The sequence below is a fragment of the Heterocephalus glaber genome, unplaced genomic scaffold (assembly GCF_053883595.1).
Source record: "Heterocephalus glaber isolate CG9 unplaced genomic scaffold, H.glaber_assembly_v1.0 deba00000122, whole genome shotgun sequence".
Classification (NCBI taxonomy): Eukaryota; Metazoa; Chordata; class Mammalia; order Rodentia; family Bathyergidae; genus Heterocephalus; species Heterocephalus glaber.
In genome coordinates, this window is record NW_028258138.1 from 62,195,680 (window position 1) to 62,217,600 (window position 21,921).

The 21,921-nt window shown below is 35.0% G+C and overlaps 1 pseudogene across 1 annotated transcript in view; it reads left to right on the forward strand.

Moving 5' to 3' along the window:
• The window catches only part of LOC101699379 (OX-2 membrane glycoprotein-like), a 32,460-nt pseudogene that overhangs the window by 1,294 nt on the left and 9,245 nt on the right, over nucleotides 1-21,921 (forward strand). Inside the window, exons 2-3 of the transcript XR_015452747.1 lie at nucleotides 16,541-16,879; nucleotides 17,602-17,896. The product of XR_015452747.1 is annotated as an OX-2 membrane glycoprotein-like (transcript). The remainder of the gene's footprint in view (nucleotides 1-16,540; nucleotides 16,880-17,601; nucleotides 17,897-21,921) is intronic.

A 21,921-nucleotide genomic window follows, 5' to 3' on the forward strand; every position in this document is an offset into this window, starting at 1 on the left:
ACTTCTGAAGCTGTAATCTTTGATGAACTGAAGTTATTGAATATTAAAATAGATTAAATGTTCCCTTCTTAATTTTTATTATGTCATGTCTCCAAGAAAATAAGGTATCAAATTGTTGATGTGTCTCTTATTTAAGAAATCATTGACTACTACAGACGTATAGATGTTCCATACTACTTTTTTAAAATTATGTTTTACCTTTCACATTTAGATTTTCAATGCATGTGATTATTGGATTATTGTTTTGGTCTTAACTGAGGCCAGTATATGCTATGTATTTTTTCCATGTGGGTTTCCCCTTGACATAGTATCTTTTACTGGGAAGATTATCTTTTTTCCCAATCCTATGCAATATGACATTGCATTACTTTAACTTTATATAGAGATAAGTCTTCAGTTTATTGTCTGGGCTCTTAAGAATCAGCTTGTCAATTTCCAAAGTTAAAACTGCTAAGAAACTGCTTGAACTTTGATTAGATTTGCATAAACTCTCAAAATCAGCCTTGAGAGACTTGACATTTTTAAATTTTTCCTGACTCTGTATAATTTTCAATTTGTTTAAATCTTTTAACATTTTCTCTGAAAATTTTTTTAGATTGCAATGGTGAGATCTTATAATCTTTAAATTGATTTATTCCTACAAATGCTTTTCTTTTTATTGTGGTGGGTGAGCCATTGTAATAGTGTTTATTTTCTGTTTGCTTATTATGGATATATAGACATACAAAGATTCTTTTGAAATACCCCCCCCCCCCAGGTACCAGGGATCAAACTCAGGACCTTGAGCTTGCCAGGCAGGCATGGTGCCACTGAGCTACATCCCCAGCCCTTGAAATGACTTTTTAAGAACACTTTTAGGTGTACAGAAAAATTGGGAAGTTAGTAGAGTTTCTATGAGCTCCTTTACCAAGTTTCTCCTATGATAAACACGTTTGCGTGATATATTTGTTAAAATTAGTAAATCAAATTTGATACACTGTCCATAACTAAACTCCATAATTAATTCATGTTTCTTTAATTTTTCATAATGTCTTTTTCTATACCGTTACATAAGTTTGAGATGTCTCCAGAGGTACCCATTGGCTGTGATGGTTTTTCAGAGCCTCTTTGTTTTTGATAACTGTCTTAGTCACTTTCTTGTTGCTGGGACAAAACAATGAACACACGGAAATTAAAGGAGGAAAGATTTATTTTAGCTCACAATTTGTAAAGGCTTCAGTTCATAGTCAGCTGACTCCAAGACAGTGTAACATGGCAGAGAGGCTTGTTCATGGAGTGGCAGCAGGAAGCAGGGAGCCATCAATGGAGGAGGGATATATATATTTATTTCCAGGCCACAGGCCACACCCACAGTGACCCACTGGGGTTCACCTTCCAACATCACACCCAGTTCTAAACCTCACCTGTTATCAGTGGACTAATCTAGTATCACACTCATGTGCCAGTAACTTCCCAAAAGTCCCACCTATGAGCTCATGGGGCTTCATGGGACATCTAGATATAATTCATAATAATTATGACTGTTTTGAGACAACAAGCGTTTTCTTACCCTTTGTCAGAATTTGTGTGATTTTTTTTCCCCTCATGATTAGAATGAAACTATGAGTTTGAGGAGAGGCAAAATTTCATTTCTATTACATTTCATAAAGTGTGTGTCCTTATGTTTACATAGGGTACATCTGTAAAAAGTTAGATTTTTCAGGTGTAATCTGTACCTTTTGGTATCCTCATATTCTGAAATGATTTTTTTAATGTGTATAAATATTAAGATTCTCAAGCTTGGAATGGCTCGGCCAGAGTGCTCATCTAACATGCATGAAGCCCTGGGTTTGATCTTCAGTACTGCCCCCACGGAAAAGAATAGCTTTACATTCTGTCAAGCTCTGTGTATCTTAAAAAATGCATAATGTCATTTATCCATCATTACATCATTACCATATCATACAGAATAGTTTATTGCCCTAAATATTTTCTGTAATTCACTTGCAAAACCTATTCCTCCCTAGTGAACTCTTGACTATCATTGATCTTTTTTTTTTTTCCAGTACCAGGGATCGAACTCAGGACCTTGCACTTGCCAGGCAGACACAGTGCAGCTGAGCTACATCCTGGCCCTGGCCTTTTATTCTAGTCTTTATAGTTTCACAGTTTCTAGAATGTTATATACTGTAATTAGAATTATATAGTGTGTAGCCTTCTTGGACTGATTTTCTTTTACTTAGCAATATTCAGTGAAAGTATATCATGTCATTATTAGTTTGAGATCTTTCTCTCTCTCTCTTTCTTTCTTTTTTTCTTTCTTTCTTTCTTTCTTTCTTTCTTTCTTTCTTTCTTTCACTTTCCTTTTTTTCTTCTCCATTCTTTCCTGTACTGAGGATTGAACCCAGGGCCTTTGCAGTGAGCTACATTCCCAGCCTTTTCATTTTGACACGAAGTTTCATTAAAACACTGGGTTGCCCAGGTTAGGCACAAATTTGAGATCCTTCTGCTTCAGCTTCCCAGGATGTAGGCCTGTGTCACTACACACAGCTCTACTTTATTTTACTTCATTAGATTGTGTTAAGAACCCTTAAAATTAGCTCTGTACCCTTACCAAATTCTGAAATGCACAGTATGTTATATATGACTCCAGCAGATCTCTAGAGTTTATTCATCTTGTTCAACTGAAACTTTACGCCCATTGATCTGTATCTCTTCATATCACCTTCTGTCCATCTATCCAGTGCTTTCTATAAATCATTCAACTCTTTGATTCTATTCTTTGCTTCTTTTTAAAAATTATTCAGTTTATTGGCACATTTTTGGTATACATTATGATTGCATTCATCATTGGGAATTTGTACCTGTACCTGATATATCTTGGTACCTATTTTCCCCCATTCCCCTTCCTTCCCTTCCACCCCTCTACCCCTCCCTATTTACAAAAAACTTTGTTTCCATTTTTTAGTTCTTTTCTCATATTTTTTTCTTACCTTTCTTTCTGTTCTCCTAGGCTGCCCTCCCTACTTCCCCTTTCCCTTTGGGCCTTTTGTTCTTATTTCACATTATCTGTTATACATTTTGGTCCTCATTTACACTTTTAGTTTCCCACACCAGAGAAACTATTCAGTATTTACACGTGTGTCCTATTTATTTCACTTAAGAGTATTGCCTCAATGTGCATCCATTTAGCTATAAATGTCTCTTGTTTCTCATTTTTTATGGTTCAATGGTACTCCATTTTAAATTAAAAAATCAACCCACATCTTCTTTATCCAGTCACCAGTTTATGACCATTTGCGCTGTTTCTAAGATTTAGCTACTACTAACTGCGCCCCTATAAACATGGATGTGCATATAGTGCTGTGGTATGATGCTTTTAATTCTTTTCCCAGCAGGGGAATAGCTGGGTCAAATGGGACCTCTAGTCCTAGTTTTTTGAGGTATCTCCATACTGATTTCCACAATGGCTGCAGCAGTCTATACTCCCACAAACAGTGGAGAATGGTTCCTTTTTTTTCAACAATCTTGCCAGCATTTGTTATTGGTTGATTTCTTGATAGCAGCCATACTTTCTGGAGTGAGGTAGAATCTCAGCATTGTTTTCATTTGCATCTCTTGAATGACAAGTGATGTTGAACATTTTTTTCATAATGTTTATTTGCTGTTTCTACTTCTTCATCTGAGAAATGTCTGTTCATTTCAGATGCCCATTTTTGGATTGGGTCTTTAAATTTGGGGGGGGTCTGTTTTTTTAAGTTCTTTATATATTCCAGATAGTAGATCTTTGTCTGAGGAACAGCTTGTAAAAATGTTTCCCCACATTGTGGGTTGTCTCTTCACTCTGTTGGTGGTTTCTCTTGTTGTGCAGAAGCTTTTTAATAAGATGAGGTCCCAGTTGTTGATTCTTTGTGTTAGTTCACATGTGACTAAAGGTTTATTTATGAAGTCTTTTCCTATGCTAATGTTTTCAAGAGTCCTACCTAACCTATCTTCTAGCAGGTTTAATGCTTCTGTTTTAATATTTAGATCTTTGATCCATTTCTATTTTAGTTTAGTGCATGGTGAAAGATATGGGTCTAGTTTTAATCTTTGGCAAGGTGAAACCCAGTTTTTCCAGCACCATTTATTAAAGAGGCTATCTTTCCTCCAGTGAGGGTGTTTGACTCCTTTGTTGAAGATGAGATGGCTTAATATGCCTGGAGTTGTTTTTGCATCTTCTAATCTGTTCCACTGATCCTCAGGTCTAATTCGTTGCCAGTACCATGCTGGTTTTATCACAGTAGTTTTGTAGTATAGTTTCAAGTTGGGGAGTTTGATACCCCTGCCTTGTCTTTGTTGCCTAAAATTGCTTTTGCTACTCTAGGTCTCTTCTTGTTCCAAATGAATTTTTGGATTGTTTTCTCTAGATCTGTGAAATATGCTGTTGGAATTTCAATCAGGATTGCATTGAATCTATACAGCAGTTTTGGGAAGTGTGGCCATTTTCACTATATTGGTTCTTCCTACCCAAGAGTAAGGGATATCTTTCCATTTTCTGATATCCTCTTTGATCTCTTTTTTCAGAGTGCTGTAGTTTTCAATTTACTCTTTTCTTCTATGTAGTTGACTATTGTAGGGGTCTCATACAAGCAAATCACTGCATACTGTTTTTGTCTTACTATGTCTGGCTTATTTCACTTAGACTAGTACCTTTAATTTTTGTTCATGTTACCACATAGTGAAAATTTTTCTCCTTTCAAAGACTGAATAAAATGCCATTGCACAAATAACCATTTTTAATTCATTCCTCTCTCAATGGACATTTAGCTTGTTTCCACTTAACTATAGGAATAACACTGCAATACATATAGAAGTACTAACATCTCTCAAGACTCTGATTTCAAATTATTTAGATGAAATATCCAGAAGTAGGATGTGTGGATCAAAGGATAGTTCTAATTTAAGTTATTTGAGGACCCTCTATCCTATTTTCTGTAGTAACTGCACCACTTTGTAAACCTGGCAATAGTGTGACAGCTCATTTCTTGTTATATAAGAATGCTCCGCATTCTGTGTATTCATTCACCTATTGAAGGCACTTTTGGTGCTTTCAGTTTTGATTATGAATAAAGCTGCCATAAACATTCTCATGTAAGGTTTTTTGTGGCTATAAATTTCAAATCAGTTGGGTAAGTACGTAGGAGGCACAACTGCTAGATCATATGGAAAAAGCACATTTACTTTCACAAAATAACTGCCAAGCTATTGTCCAAAGTGGCTTTACCATTTTGCATTCTCATCACAGTTCCTGTTTCACATCCTCATCAGCATTAGTATAGTCTTTTAAGAAAAATTAGTCTCATAGATGTGTGGTGGCATCTCATTATTGTTTTAAATTATAATTTCTTAATTACAAGAGACTTTGACAATATTTTTATTTGCCATCTGTGTATCTTATTTAATAAGGTATAGATTTTTTGCCCATTTTATTTTTTAGTTTTTTTCTAACCTGTGTAGATGATTCTTTTTTATATTTTATATTATATATTTTATATTTTTATTAGTACACATTTGTCATACATATTGATCATACTCATCATAGGGAACTTATACCTGTACTTCATATTTCTTGACTCTTCTTTTTTTTCCCACTCTCCTCCCCTTCCTTCAACCCTTCCCATTTACAAAACTTTAGTTTCCATTTTTTTGTTCCATTTTCTTTCTTTTCTCTTTTCTCTTCCTTACCTTCTTCCTCCCCCCTCCCCTTTCTCCTTTTCCATTTAAACATGTTCTTCCTACTTCCTAGTGTCTATCCTCCATTATGCTCCTTGTTTACCCTTGAATTTCTCACACAAGAGAAACAATACAATATTTAAACTGTGTGCATTTTATTTCACTTAAAATAGTGGTCTTGATGTGCATCTATTTTCCTACATATTACTCATGTTTGTCCTTTATGGCCAAGTAGCATTCTATTATTTAAATGCCACATTTTATTTATCATTCATCCGTTGATGGGCATATGAGTTGTGTCCAAGATTTAATTATTATAAATGGTGCTGCTATAGACATGGGTATACATATACCACTGTGGTATGATGCTTTTAACTCTTTCAGGAAGATACCTAGAAGGGACACAGCTGGGTCAAATGGAAGCTCTAGCTTTAGTTTTGAGGAGTCTCCACACTGATTTTCATAGTGGTTGTACCACTTTACACTCCCATCAGCAACAGGAAAGTGTTCTTTCCTTTTTCCCCACAGCCTCATCAGCATTTGTTGTTGGTTGATTTCTTAATGATAGCCATTCTTGCTGTAGTGAGATGGAATTTCAGTGTTGTTTTAATTTGCATTTCTCAAAAGACCAGTGATGTTGAGCATTTTTTCATATATTTATTTGCTGTTTGCACTTCTTCATCTGAGACATGTCTATTAATTGCTGATGCCCATCTTTGGATTGGGTCCTTAAATTTGAAGGACCTGATTTTTTGAGTTCTTTATATATTCTAGTTGTTAGTACTTTGTCTGAGGACTGACTGGTAAAACAGTTTTACCAATGTGTGAGTTGTCTCTTCACTCTGTTGGTGGTTTCCTTTTCTGTACAAAAGCTTTCTAATTTGATATTGTTGATTCTTTGTAATATTTCCAGTCTGATCAGGGTTTTGTTCATAGTCTGCCTACATCCATGTCTTCCAGAGTTTTATTTATTCAATTTTCTAGCAGATTTAGTGCTTCTGTTTTAATATTTAGATCTTCGATCTATTTCAATTTTAGTTTAGTGCATGGTGAAAGATATGGGTCTATGTTCAATTTTCAACATGTGGAAAGCCAGTTTTTCCAGCACCAATTATTAAAGAGGCTATCTTTCTTCCAGTGATGGTGTTTGGCCTCTTTATAAAAGATAAGGTAGCTCACTGTGCTTGGAGTTGTTTTTGCATCTTCTATTCTTTCCCATTGATCCTCAGGACTTTTTTTGTCAGTACCATGCTGTTTTTATCATGGTAGCTCTGTAGTATAACTTCAAATTGGGAATTGTAATGCCTCCTGCCTTGCCCTTGTTGCCCAGAATTGCTTTTACTACTTTAGGTCTCTTCTGGTTTCATATGAGTTTTAGGATTGTTTTCTCTAGTTCTGTAAAGTATGCTACTGGTATTGTGTTTGTGATTGCATTAAATTTGTATAATAGTTTTAGAAGTGTGGTCATGTTCACTATATTGATTCTGCCTATCCAAGAATAGAGGATATTTCTCCATTTTCTGTAACTCTCTTTGATCTCCTTCTTCAGAGTACTATAGTTTTCAATGTACAAGTTTTTCACTTTCTTTGTTAGATTAATTCCTAAGTATTTCATTTTTAATGATCATACTGTGAAAGATGTGGTTTCCCTAATTTCTTTCTCAGTGAGTTTGTTATTCGTGTACAGGAATACTATTGATTTCTGACTGTTAACTTTGTATCTAGCTATGCTGCTGAATTTGGTTATTAAATCTAGAAGTAATTTGGTACTGTTTTGGAGGTCTTCTACGCAGAGTATCATGTCATCAGCAAATAATGATAATTTTACTTCTTCCTTTTTTATCCATATTCATTTTATTCCCTTCTCTTGTCTAATTGCTCTGGCTAATATTCCCAGAACTATATTGAGCAACAGTGGTGATAGTGGACATCCTTGTCTTGTTCCTGATTTTAGAGTGAAAGCTTTCAGTTTTTGACTATCTAATATAATGTTTGCCATACTAAACATCATACTAAATAATGGTTTGTTCTAGATGGCTTTTTGAGATTGAGATAAAGACCTTCTATTCCAATTTTCTATAGGGTTTTTATCATGAATGGGTGTGGAACTTTGTCAAATTATTTTTCTGAATCTATTGAGAGATCAAATGGTTTTTCTCCTTTGTTCTGAAAATGTGGTGATAAACATAGTATTGTAATCAATAAATGTAATTTATTTGTATATGTTTGAGATTCTTGGAATTGTCATTTTCTACAATATCCTTCAGAGCTTTTTGGAGTGCTGGTTTGGTGGTCATGAATTTCTTCATGTGTTCATTACCACGGGAGTATCTTGTTTTTCCTTCAATTTTGCAAGACAATTTTGCAGGTCACATCAATCTGGGTCAGAGGTTGTTTTCTTTTAGAGCTTGAAATAATTCACTCCAAGCTTGACTTAAGGGTTGGAGTTGAGAAGTCTTCTGTGATTCTGATGGGTTTGCCTTTATAGGTAATTTGTTTCTTTCTTCTGACAGCTTTTAGTATTACTTTCTTGTGTTGAATTTCTGGAATCTTAACTATTATATGCTTTTTTGTAGTTTTTTTTCTGATCATAACTATTTGGAGTTGTATATGCTTCACTGATCAGTGTCTCAAATTCTTTTTTTCCATGCTTGGAAAGTATTCTGCTATTATGTCTATAAACAGGTATTTTATGTCCTTTCTGCTATCTTCTGATTCTTCATAGATTCAGGATAATCTTACATTAGTCTTCTTTGCATCATCTAGCAGCTTTTGGATTGATTTTTCATAGTCCCTTGCTGTTTTTAAGAAGACTTTCATTTGATGATCGACAACCACAACCCTGTCTTCTAGATCTGCTGGTGTATCTTCAAATTGTTGACTCTTACTGTGTATATTTTCAGTAGAATTTTTAATCATCTGGATTTCTATTTAAGTTTTTTATTGAATCCAGTTATTTTCCATGTTGAGCACTCATGGTTTCCATTTCTTTTCTAATCTCCTCTATTTTTTCATGTGTATCTACTTTAGACTCACTAATTATTTCTTTCATTATAGTTGTCATGTCTTTAATTTTCTCTGTTTTGTTTTTGTCAAGAGACTTTTTGATCTGTTTTGTTACTTCTGCTGCTGCTCTTTCATAAAATTCAGCTGGATGTCTTTTGCTTTCTTCCACCTCAATGCCTCTTTGATTTAGCTTGGGTGAGTTGAGGATTATGGGATGCATCTTGCTTCCATGTTTTCTCATTTTCTAATTTTTTGTTGTTATTTGTTTTTTGTTATGGTAGGTAGCTTTATTACTAGTATTGAGACTTCTTTAGGAAATGACTACTTTTCAGAGATACCTTCTAGGCATAGCTAGCTTTTAGCTTTTGAGTCTGTCTCAGGATTCTGCCTCTTCAATGGATGAAAGGCTGCTCCCTGTTTGGCCTAGCAACCAATTCTTTGGTAATGGGCTATGGTATTGTTTATGACCCACCAGACAATCTGGCCATTGGCATACAAGGAAGATCAATTGATCACAACAATTATGTCACCTTAGCTAAGTACTACAGTCAGAAATAACAATAACATCAAGCACAGACTAGAAAATAACAAACTGTGATAACTATTAGTTTGTTGCCTTTAACCATATATACAAGATTTATAACTATATAACAAAATCTAAAATACATCAGAAAATTATATACAGTAAATATCCACTCAATACAGTGATTTTACCATAAAGGGGGAGGGGACTTAAAAGGGATAACAGGAAAAAATAGAAATAAAAGAAGACTAAGAGATTAGAAGCAAGGCTGAAGGATGAAATAGCACTACCTAAGCCCCAGGGAACTAGTGAAGAATACAAGAGGGAAAGAAAGAAGAAAGAAACAAAAACAAGGAGAAAGTAAAACAAAAAAAAAATCCTAAAAAAAGTTCACACTCTTGAAAAAAGAAAAACAATCAACTTCCCAAAAAAGAACCCACAAGTAATGGAAAAATTTTTTCTCAGTGATTTCAAGCCTGTGGGTCTACAGTTCTTTTATAGTATGTAATTCAAGGTGTGGCTCTGCTCTCACTGGTAAACCAAGGAGGCAGTCAGAGCCCAGATCCTTTTTGGGTAATCCTAGCAATCCTCCAGTATACTTAGGGGTTGATGCCAAATTCCGGTACTTTCAAATCCACAGTAGTTCAAGCTGATCCTAGCTTGTTTTTATGTACTGAGTCCTGAGTTGTTTAGCCTATAACACTCTGAGTGCCAGCCCAATCATGGCTCCCTTACCCTGGACATCTCATGAGGTTGTCCCATACCCAGTCACTGTGGTTTTCTAACACTGAGAATCCTGAGATGAAGCCAGCACACAGCTGTTTTGAGTCCCAGGTTCAATTAGCCCCTCCTTAAAATGGTGTCAGACCAAGCACTGTCTCCAGGGGACACGAAAGTGGCTTGGACTGGAGTCACTGAACAGCTGTTGTGGCACACAGCAACCACTGCTTTGTTCCACTGGTGCATTTCTCCCTGGAAGCCTCTGGAGTCACCTGCTTTTACTCTGTAGATTTGATCCTCCCCTCTCACATCTCAAGCCAGGAGTCACAGAAAAGGTGCGGATTGGCCCTTTCTTTTTCTGCATTGAAGTCTGTCTCTTCACTTTTTCTATAAGGTCCAATTTTCCCTTCAGATCCCTCCTAGGTCCTGAAGATCCACTTCCCTCCCCTTCCCAAGGGGCTACCTTCCAGTGCCTGGATTCTAAATTCTGTGGAGGCCAACTTGTTGCTGTTTACTACTCCACTATCTTCCCAGAAGTCAGATAATTCTTTTTTATTTTTGTCATACTGGAAATGAAACCAGGGCCTTCACATGAGCAGTTCTCCTAGCTCTTTTCTATATTTAGTTTTGAGAAAGGGTCTTTCTAACTTGTCTTGACTGGGCTTGAACTTGTGGTTCTCCTGTCTCAACCTTCCACAGTGATGCAATAACAGGTGCGCCCCTTTTTCATTTTACAAGTGGATTGTTTTAATTATGTTTTGTTTTAATTACAAGCCTTTTATCACATATGTATTTTATAAATATTTTCTTCTAATCTGAGGCTTTATATTTGCTGTCCATTGTCTTTCACAGTCCAAAATTTCTAGTTACTATAAATTCAAATTATCAAATATTTTTATTCATGGATAATGCTTTTGGCATTTAAATGTTGAATCAGCCTTGAATAGTTGGAATAAATCTAGTTTGGTCATGATACATAATTCTTTTAATACATTGTGCTATAGTTTGGAACTTCAATGTCCCCCAAAGGCCTGTGTATTAAGGGCTTTCCCCCCAACCTATGGCAACTATCAGGTGGTAATGGAGTCTTTAGGAGGTAGAACTTAAAAGAAGGAAGTTAGGTCATTGGAGTCAACAGACCTCTTTTTCTCTTTCTCCCTTATTGCTTCCTAGCAGCCATCAATTAGGTAAAGAAGTTCCTCTGCCACATACTCCACCATGATGTACTTCCTACTCTTGGGCTCAACAACACTGGGGCCAACTATCCATGAAATGAAACATCTAAAACCATGAGCCAAAATAATCATTCACTCTCTTTTTTTATTTTTCTTGGTATCTGTTTGCAGAACACACTGATTACATCCCTCATGGGGAGCTGTTATGTACACATGACACATCTTAATTCTTTTTTTCATCCCCTTTTCCTCTCCTCTCTCCATCTCTTGGCCTCCTACCTTTTTGCAAAAAATCTATCTCTTTATGAAATATTATCTACCTTTTATTTTACTCTTACTCTTTAATTATTAATGCATTGTCTTTCTCATTTAAGAAAAATGAAATGATATTTAAGCTTATGTGTCTGATTTACTTCACTTAATATTATGGTGCTAAGGTGCATTCATTTTCTTACAAATAACTCTTAAACATATCCTTTAAGGCAGAGTAGTACTCCATTTTGTATAAATGCAAAATTTTCTTCATCTATTCATCTGTTAATGGACATATTGGCCACTTCTAAGATTTAACTATTATGAGTTTTGTTGTGATAAACATAGGTACATACATATCGCTGCAATATGATATCTTTAACTCTTTTATTATACAAGAAAAGTCTAGCATATTCCTACTTTGATAATATTTTTCCATGATTAGATACAGAAATCTATCAAGTACTCTTTTGTGAACCTAATAAAGTGATCACATGTCTTTTTAATCTTTTTTTATTAATATGATGATTTAAATTGATTTACAAATTCTAAATCATCCTTTCTCAGAGAAAAGGAAACTTCAATGATAGGGTATAACCTTTTTATCCATATTGATTGATTTGAAATATATATTAGAATTAATATCCAGGAGAGATATTTGTCTGTAATTTTTTTTTGGTTGAAGTATATTTTTTATTAGACTTTAATCTAAATTTTGTGCATCTTCTTATTTCCTAAGGTGGAAAGTTAGATTATTGATTTAAATCAGTCCTGGTAAACTGATCTCTGCTGTCTTTCTCTGCATTCACTTTCTCATGAAAATTGTTGGTACCTGCTTTTCTACTGTAATTCTGTTAGAATTTCACAAATTGGAAAATTTTTTTTTTAAATATTTGAAAATATTTAGCAATAAAGCTATTTTTTTAGAAATTTGAAGGCCAGGGATTTAGCTCAGTGGTTCTGCTGCCTGCCTCGCAAGCACAAGGACCCAATTTTGATCCCCGGTACCAAACAAAAGAAAAAAGAAAAAAAAAGAAAGAAATTTGAAGGTTTTTAGTAACGAATTCAGTATCCTTAATGGATATTTCACTACTGTGTGTCTTCTGTTTTTCTCTTATGTCAACTTTATAAGCTATAATTTATGACAATTTAAAAAATTTTTGTATATAACTGGTATGATGTTTTCTTAATGTCCACAACAACCACATGATGTGGTGAAAGTTCCCTTTTAATTATAATGCTGATAAAATGTTTTTATTCTTTTTTTCTTAGTCAGTCTTGTTTGAGGTGTATTAATTTTACTAATATTAAAAAACCTCCCTGGATTTGTTGTTTTCTGTGCCATTTTTCTATTTTTTTGTTCTTTAATTTCTTCTACTTTTTATTTCCTGGTGATTGACTAGCATGAACACTTTGATCATCAATTTTCTGCCTTTATTCCAAAGACTGGATTAAGAAAATACATTTTCCTCTGTTCACTTTTTAGCAGCATAAAACACCTTTTGATAGATCTTTGTGAATATTCAGCTCTGAGCTGTTGGGGTAGCTTAGTGGGTAGAGGGATTGCCTGGTAGGCATGAGACCATAGGATTCAATCCCAAGCACCAAAAAAGAAAGAAATTCTAATTAGTTTACCACTCCATTTAAAGCATGGGCCTCTAGAGCCTTCAGTTGTGAGATTGATGCAGATTTGTTTCCTCATCATTGAAAGACTGACAATTTCCTCTGACCCTTTGAAAGATTTGACTCAGCTCTGGTTTCTTTCCTTGCACAGACTCAGAATTTCACTATGTTTGACCCTCCTCAAATCTTCAGTCTTGTTTCTTCACCCCAAGCAACTACCTAAAAAGCTCTGCTGATTTTTTGTCTCATGGCAGAAGAGTTGCATTGAAGGCCAAAACTGGTATCTTGTCCTAGATTACAAAGTATCCCTAGGAAAAGAGTGTTAGCAGCTTTATACTATGAAGTCACCATTCCTTCCAGAATTTTTAACTCTCTAGAGCCCCTCCTCGAGATTTTTATCTTCTAGGAACTTTTGGACTAGAAAAATTCTAATTTGCCTTCCTGACATTTTGATTTAGCTTTTAGCCTCCACTGTGTGAAAATTGGCAATTCAGCAAATATCTAAAGGAACAAATTTGAAAGTGTCTGATGCATCACAAAATCTTCCATTTGTCACTGTAGTTGCTCTAACCTTACAAGACTTTTAAAAACTGCTGGTTTATCCCTTCCATGATTCCCACCTTCTAACTCACAAAGCATGACAATCCCATATTATTAATGCTAATCTGTAGCTCATCTCTGGAAAACTCTTTGCTCTTTGAAATTTTATTTCCTATAATTTTTTTTGGTTCTGCAGGTGACTGATGCCCTTAAATAAATTATTATGGAGTGAATTCCATTTTCCTACTAGTTTTCAGTAGAAATGTTGCTCTTTTAAATGGCTCTAACCTATCTAGAAATGACAATTTCAAGAATATAGTTTTAATTTTTCTGTATGTCTGTGTATTTTGACACTTTGAAAACAAAGACATACATGTGTGCATACAAACATATGTGCACATGTGGATACACATTTGTCATCTGATATACAAATGTCCCAAAGCCTCTTTGGGGGAAAGAAGAAAAATAAAACATTTCATTTTAACTTTCTATTAGGTATGCCTAGTAGAGAATACCTAATCATATGGCTTTTTCTACTACCATGTAGTGTCAATGAAAGTTATTAACATTGTTTTTTCTCAACCAACACAAAATCATGGCTTTCTTCCAGTCTTAACTCTGTAATAGAATATTGAGACCATCAGTGATTTTGAAGATGCATGTGCTCTTAATCTTTGAATTCAGTGCCCATAATCAATATATCCCTAGTTTAGATAAGTTCATGACATTCTTAAGTTGTGACCTACTAAAAAGAATTTTTTAAACTGACAATATGTGTTACTCAACTTTCCATCAGTATGACAAAATACCTGAAGAAAAAAAAAAAACTTAAAGGAGAAAAGATTTATTTTGGCTCACCATTTCAGAGGTTTCAGTCAGTGATGATCTGACTTCAGTGCTTTTAGACCTGTGGTGAGGCTGAAGAATTATGGTAGAAGGGTGTGGCAGAGAAAAGGTGCTCATTTTATGGTAGCCAAGAAGCACAGAGTCAGAGAGCCCTGAGAAAAGACAAAGCTTTCAAAATCACTATTTGGAAAGGATATTATAGAGTTGTGGGGGAAGTAGCCTGCCAGTACTTTCTCTCTAATATCAGGCCTAAAAGCAATGGAGGTAGCTGTCTGTGGGCTAAAAGTTCTGAAACTGTGAGCCAAAATAAATTTTTCTTCCTTTAAATTGTTATTCTCAGGTATTTTGTCACAGCAGTAAAAAGCCGATTGACACAGAAAATGGATATTGAGAAGTGGGGTCATTGGTGTGACTATATTTTATGAAATAGCTTAGAAAGTTTTAGAACTGGTTTGCAGGAGTAGTTTAGAAGGATTTGGAGATGTGTGCTAGAGGAGTCCTACAATCTGGTATAGATTACTGAATGGAAAGTTCTGGTCTGAGCTTAGAAAACCAGAATGCTGACATATGTACAACATAGACAAAAAAGACTATGTTAAAGAGATTTCCAGTGGGAATGAAGACTATACTTGGGACTAGGTATAGAAATCATTTGTGTTCATTCTGGCTATGAACTTGTTTATATTTTCTCCATATCTGAGACTTTATGGGAAGCAGTTTTTTTAAATGATGGATTAATTCATCTGGCAGAGGAAATTTTAAGGCTACACAGCACTCAGATTGTGACATAGGTATCACTGGCTGCTTTAGCCAGATTCAAAGTGAGAATTTGGTCTAATAACCAGAGTAGAAAGATTTGAAAACTTTGTACTTTGACCAGAAAAGAAGCCCCTGTAAAATTGAGACTAAGAAAGATATGGTAGCTGAAGAGATGAGTATCATTAAAAAGAAAGCAAGTGCTTCACACAGGGACAATAGGAAGAAATTCCTTGAAGGTATCAAAGGAGTTGCTTAAACTTCACCCATCCATCTCAGGTTTAATTGTATAAAAGTGCAGTCATGTGGGCTGCAAACAACAAAGCCATAATGGTGGGTCTGCACAAGCTCTTTGGAGCTCACATTATGTCAACAAGTGCCCCAGATAACATACATGGAGCTACAGGATTTAATGTTTTCTCTTCTGGGTTTTAGTCATACTTTTTTCTGATCCTTCCTATGTTCCTATTCCTCCATTTAGGAGTGGGAATTGTACCTTGTTTGACCGTTGTATGTTGGAAGGATCTAAATTTTTTTGTTTTTTCTAGTAGGGGGTCCCCAGCTAAGAATTTGCCTTGTGGCTCAGAAGAGACTTTAGACTTGATTACTGAGCAGTGCTGGAACTGCTGAGACATTGGGAAAGAAATTAGTAATTTTAGTTATATCACATTAGGCAAAATTATTACCTTGTTGTTGTGTTTATTTGGAGATTAAGTATGCTTTAAAGAAATGTGATTAGGTCTCAAATTTGCCTTGCGGTAGTTAATCTTAATTGTCAATTTGACTAAATTGAGAAATTTCTAGGGAATTCTGGATGTTCCTGTGAGGATGTTTCTAGAGACAACTGTCATGTGCAGCAGCAAATTGAAAGAGATGACCTGTCTTATACGTGGGTGGTCCAATCCAATAGGCTAGGGTCCCAGGTGAAAGAAAAGGTGAAGAAAGAGGAGGCCCACCAGCATGGGGTCTCTACTTCCTGCTGCCATGAGGCTACCTTTATTCCACCACACCTTTTCCACCATGATGCCATGCCTTCCCATAGCCTAGAAATGGCAGAGACAAGTGACCATGGACTGAAACCTCTGAAACCATAAGCCAAGATAAATCTTTCTTCCAAGTTGATGTTCTGAGGAATTTTTTCACAGTGACAAAAAGCTAGCACACAATACTGATTTCATGTTTGTGTTTCAATTTTTATACCTTCAAAATATTTCTTGATATGGTAATATATGCAGGAAACATTTTTAGAAACTAAATTTTGACAAAGAAGGTAGGGCGTTCATTTCTAGTAGGTAAGAGAGGCAAATAAAATGAAAATTATAAGGAAAAGAGACAAATGTTACAATTTGAGTAAACCAGATTAGAATAAAAATTTATTTATCTTAATACTGAATTTTATTTTCAGGTCCTTCAAATGGGATAAAGTATAAAAAGAATGAGACAGCTGTATTGGGAGGAAATGTGACTATTTTCTGCAATCTGACAATTCCAGCAGATATTGTGCAAATTACCTGGCAGAAGATCCAAAACTCTTTGCCACAAAATATTGGCACTTACAGCAGTAAATATGTTGAAAAGATTCTTCCACCACATATAGACAGGCTGCAATGTAAAATCATTGAACCCAATTCATCATTCATAACTATTCAAGAAGTAACACTTAAAGATGAAGCTTGCTACAAATGTCTATTTAATGTGTTTCCACGTGGCAGCCATGGAGGACAAGTCTGCCTTAACATTATAAGTATATGAATGTTTTCTGTACTATCAAATTACTGGGACAGAAATCATGAGGTTGTGATATTTTAAGGTTGGTGTCCAGAGAAAGAATTTTAAAGGATGAGAGAATAGTAGAAAAGATTGAGGCCAAGTCTTTCATTATCCAGAAGGAAAAGAAACTAATGATGATCATGTGACTTGCCCAGTTTTACACAGTGCAGGATTTTCTTCCCTCTCATTTAATTTTACTCTGCATTGCATTGACTTTCCTTGAGTGGGAAAAATTCCAGAAGAGATAGCATTTCCTCAGTGGAGAATTGAGAAAACTGGAGAAAGAAAAAGAAACAGTAGAAAAGCAGAAAGAGGAAAGATGAAGATTCTAGGAGAATAAGGATTTCCCATTCTTCTTCTTCAAAAAAAAAATGTTGCAGAGCTAGTGAAAATGTCATAAAGTTCCTTTACCATATTGCTATACATTTAAAGTAGTAAGGGTTTCAATAGTGTAATTTTAAGGGTGAATGAAATTTGAGATATCAATTGTCCCTTTCACATTGGAGGGCCTGTCATTGAGTAAGTAGAATAGTATTGTCAGGATTTATAAAACACAAGAAGTATCTGAGAAGGGTATGTTTTAAACCTTTTGACTTCATACAACAATTTGGGAAATTCTCGTCTTTAACAGCATAGGAATCCAGTATAATATACTTTTATATTTAATTTTGTTTGTCTTTTTTATTTTTGCCTCAGCTGTATCTGAATTAACTGAACTCCATTTCGATCATGACTCTGAAGGTTTTCTTAACCTTACTTATTCAACTGTGGGGAAACGTGCTCCTCGAATCTCTTTTTCCCTCACAAGTCCTAATTAATCCTCCTGAGGAATATCTTACTCAGAACCCAAATGGTACAGTTACTGTCACTAAAATGTGCATCATCTCTTTGGAGATTGTGAGGTCCTTGGGACTCCAACACCTGATTGTGAACATGGATCACCCTTGAAAGAATGAAGAGAAGATTGTTCCTCTCTCAATAAAGCATGAATGTAAGTAGAAGTGATAGCTCATAAAGGAGAAGTATTTATCTTTCTTTAAAATTCACTACCACAAGTGTTTGAATAAATCATTTATTTTTGAAAATGTAAATCAGTGTATTATACATTTGTGATCAAAAGAATCAAATACTGGAGAGAATCTCTACTTAAACTTGTTTAATGGACCAGCTGTTCTCGTATATGACAAAATTTTTAAATGATCTTGACATTCGGTAGATTGAATTTCTGTCACAATCACTGAAAATTGTGCTTATTTATTCTTTCAACTTTCCCTCTATTTTTTCCTCCCAACATAGGATTTTTGCTGCTCATATCTGCAACTTCATGGATAAACCTGTCTCTTTTTTCATACACCAAACTAAGTCTCCATGGTCATCCATTTCTTGTTCTTCCTTCCAAGTTCTGTCAACTGTACTGATCTTCTATTTTTCATTCCCCATTAAGTTTATTGGTACATTTTAGGTATAAAATACAGTTCCATTCATCATTGGGATCTTGTACCATTACATGAGTCTCTTGGTTCTTAGTTTGTTCCCCTTCCCTGGCCTTCCCTTCACTCCCTCCACACTTCCCTATTTGCAAAGACTTTGTTTCCATTTTTTTCCTTTTCTCATATTTTTTCTTTTCCCTTTTTTCCTTTTCCCTGCCCCTCCCACTTCCCCTGTTCCTTTAGACCTTTTCTTCCTGTTACACAATATCAATTATACATTTTTTAAATTACAATATCAAGATCTAGGAGACATTACCACAGATTTTACAGAATTTAAAAGGATATAGAAAGCATATTTCAAAAATCTGTTTTGAAATAAATTTAACAACTTCTAAGAAGTACCTTGGAAGACAAATTAATGAAACTAACTCTGGAGGAAATATAAAATTTGAATAGCACCTATTAAAGAAAGTATATTCCTAGCTTGAAAACCTACCTATATAACAACAGCAGGCTCATATACATTTTAACTGATAAATTATATCAAACAATTAAAGCAGAAAAAAGAAGGAACACTTCTCCCATCATTTTAGGAACTCAACATTGTGCTAATCCTAAAACTGGATAAAGATAATAGAAGAAAAAAGTATGAACATAGATAGAAATTTGTTTAACAAAACACACTATTAGAAGTCAGATTTGGCAGGATGTAGAAAGTGGTTTTGTTATAGGGATGGCAGTGTTGGTTCAGCATTGGAAGATCCACCCCCAAAAGTCACCATTTTAAGAGAGGAAAGGAAAAAGCCATATGATCCTGTCACTAGTTGGAGAAAAAGTATTGGACTAAACACTGCAGCTGTTCATGGTAAAAGCTATCAGGAAACTAGAACAGAACCTTCTCAACAGATTAAAGACATGTACTCCATACTTCCAGCGAGAACGCCTTATATGAATGGAGAAGATACAATGCTTTCTTCTTAAGGTGAAGAACAAGGGAAGATATGCTTACTCTTTATCTGTCCATTAAACTTTGAAACCTAGGCCCCACCAAAATAGTCTGGCAATAAAATGACACAATTAGGATAGGATTGGCAAGGTAGAAGCAAAATTTTTATATGTAGATGAAATGATCATCTACAGAGAAAAATACTAAGAAATCTCTGGGAGCCCTGGAACTTGTATTTGAATTTAGCAGGATTAGAAAATACAAAGTGTATATATATAAATTCAGGTCTGTGTATACTTGCTATAAATGAAGAATTGGATATTGAAATTTAAAAGTTATGTAGGAATACAAAGGACCTAGAAAAGTTAAAAAAAAACAACAGTGTTGGAAGACATTTAGTACCTTATTTTAAGGCTTCGTCTAAAGCTACAGTAATCAAGGCAGTGTTGGTGTAAGGAAAGACATATAGATCATTTGAATAAAACAGAGAATCTGGAAATAGAACCACACATATATGGTCCACTGAGTTTTGAAAGATTATTTAACATTAGCATTTTATAGACTATAAACTCAATTAAAGAGCCAAGGAAGAGATAGAGTTTTCAGCAAACAGCATCAGAACACCTGGTATCCGTATATAAAAAATTAACCTCAACCCTTTATTTCCATACATGAAAATAACTTCAAGGGATCTGTGAGCCTAAATATGAAAGCCTAAAGGTATAAAACTTTAAGAAGAAATTATAAGGGAAAAGGTTTATGAATTCAGGGTAAGCAAGAACTACCTAGTATTCAAAAGACATGATGTATAAGAGAAAAATTGATAAATGAGATTCCATCAAAATTTAGAACTTTAAATGACATCATTAAAATGAAAAGTAGTCCTTAAACAGACCATATTTACAATGCATATAACCTATGACCAGAATATATAAAGAATTCTTAGAGCTCATTAATAGACAACCAAATTAAAAAGTAGACATAAGAAGATGATAAATAGCCAGTATAGCACAAGAAAAGGTGTGCAGTTCTAGAATCAGAAACATACTAATCAGTACATTAACAAGATTGAATTATACACTCATTCGGGAGATGAAGTTAAAAGTTTTAAAAGGCTTGTCATGACTTTTTCTTTTTGTTGGATTCTCCCACTTTGCCTTTAATTTGTCACGTCCAATGGATTCATTCTGCTGGGCTTCCTGGGGTTGTGATCCTCATTGTCTTTTCCTGGGGTATTGTCTAAAATTTTTAGGAGCGCCAGTTTGATAGTCATGAAGTTCCTGAGGTGCTCTTTATCATGAAAGTATCTTATTTCTCCATCAATTTTGAAAGATAGTTTTGCAGGGTCCATCAGTCTGGGTTGGAGGCTGTTTTCCTTTAGGGCTTGAAATACATCACTCTAAGCTCTTCTTACCTTGAGGGTTTGCATTGAGAAGTCTGCTGTGATTCTGATGGGCTTTCCTTTGTATGTGATTTGCTTCTTTTCTCTCTCTCACTGCTTGTAGAATTTTGTTCTTTTGTTGGATTTCTGGAATCCTAACTATTATATGCCTATGTGTAGATTTTTTTGATCAAGGCTATTTGGAGTCCTATATGCCTCCCTTATCTGTATGTCAAGTTCTTTCCCCCTGCTTGGGAAGTTTTCTGCCATCCCTTCTGTGAACAGTTTTTTTTTTTATGTCATCTGCACTCTCTCCTGTTTCTTCATTGACTCCAATCAGTCTTATGTTATTCTTCTTTGCATCATCAATAGCTGCTGGATTGATTTCTCATGTTCCTTTACAATTTTAAAGCAATTTTTCTTTTCCTGGTTACTAATTGCAATCTTATCTTCTATATGTGAAATTCTATCCTCACATTGGTTCATTCTGCTGTGCAGACTTTCGATGGAGTTTTTAATCTCCTGGAGATCTGTTTGCATGTGTTTTATGGATTGCATTTGTTTCCTATGTTGGGATTCCATCATGTTCCTCAGATCCTCTATTTTTTAATGTGTCCTCTCTAGATTTATTAATCATGTCTTTCACCATGAGCAAAATCTTTCCTGTTATCTGAGTAATTATTTCTGATTTCATTTTTCCCGGATCCTCTTTTGTTGCCAGTTTAGAGAGTCCAGGTGGTTGAGTATCAGATTGTTCCATCTCATTTCCCTTTGCGGTTGCTGTAGGCCATCCAGAAGTCTGTTTTTGAGGCTTGTTTATGTGTCTTCTCATTTCCACGGGGGAGGGGTGCTTCTGGCACCCACGTGGCTCAACTTCTCTGCCCTAGGAGCTTGGAATGGAAGTGGGGGAGCTTCCTTCCGGGTGCTGGGACCGGCTCAGCTTCTCTGACCTAGGAGCTTGGGATGGCCTGATCTTCTATTTTATAACCACAATTAAACAGGATAGGATTTCCTATAGCATAATTCTAAAAGTACACAAATAATTGTTTTCATAGTTACCTAATGATATTTTATAACTGTAACATTTAGCCTGGTATTTATTATAAATATTGATAATTTGGGGGTTTTAATCTATGTTATTATTGGTCATTTTCTATTGTCTTACTTGTTTTTTTCCCTTTTTCTGACTTTGTTAAGCTATTTATTTTCTTTCATTTTCCCCATCTATTAGTTTGCTAACTATACATTCCTTTATTCTT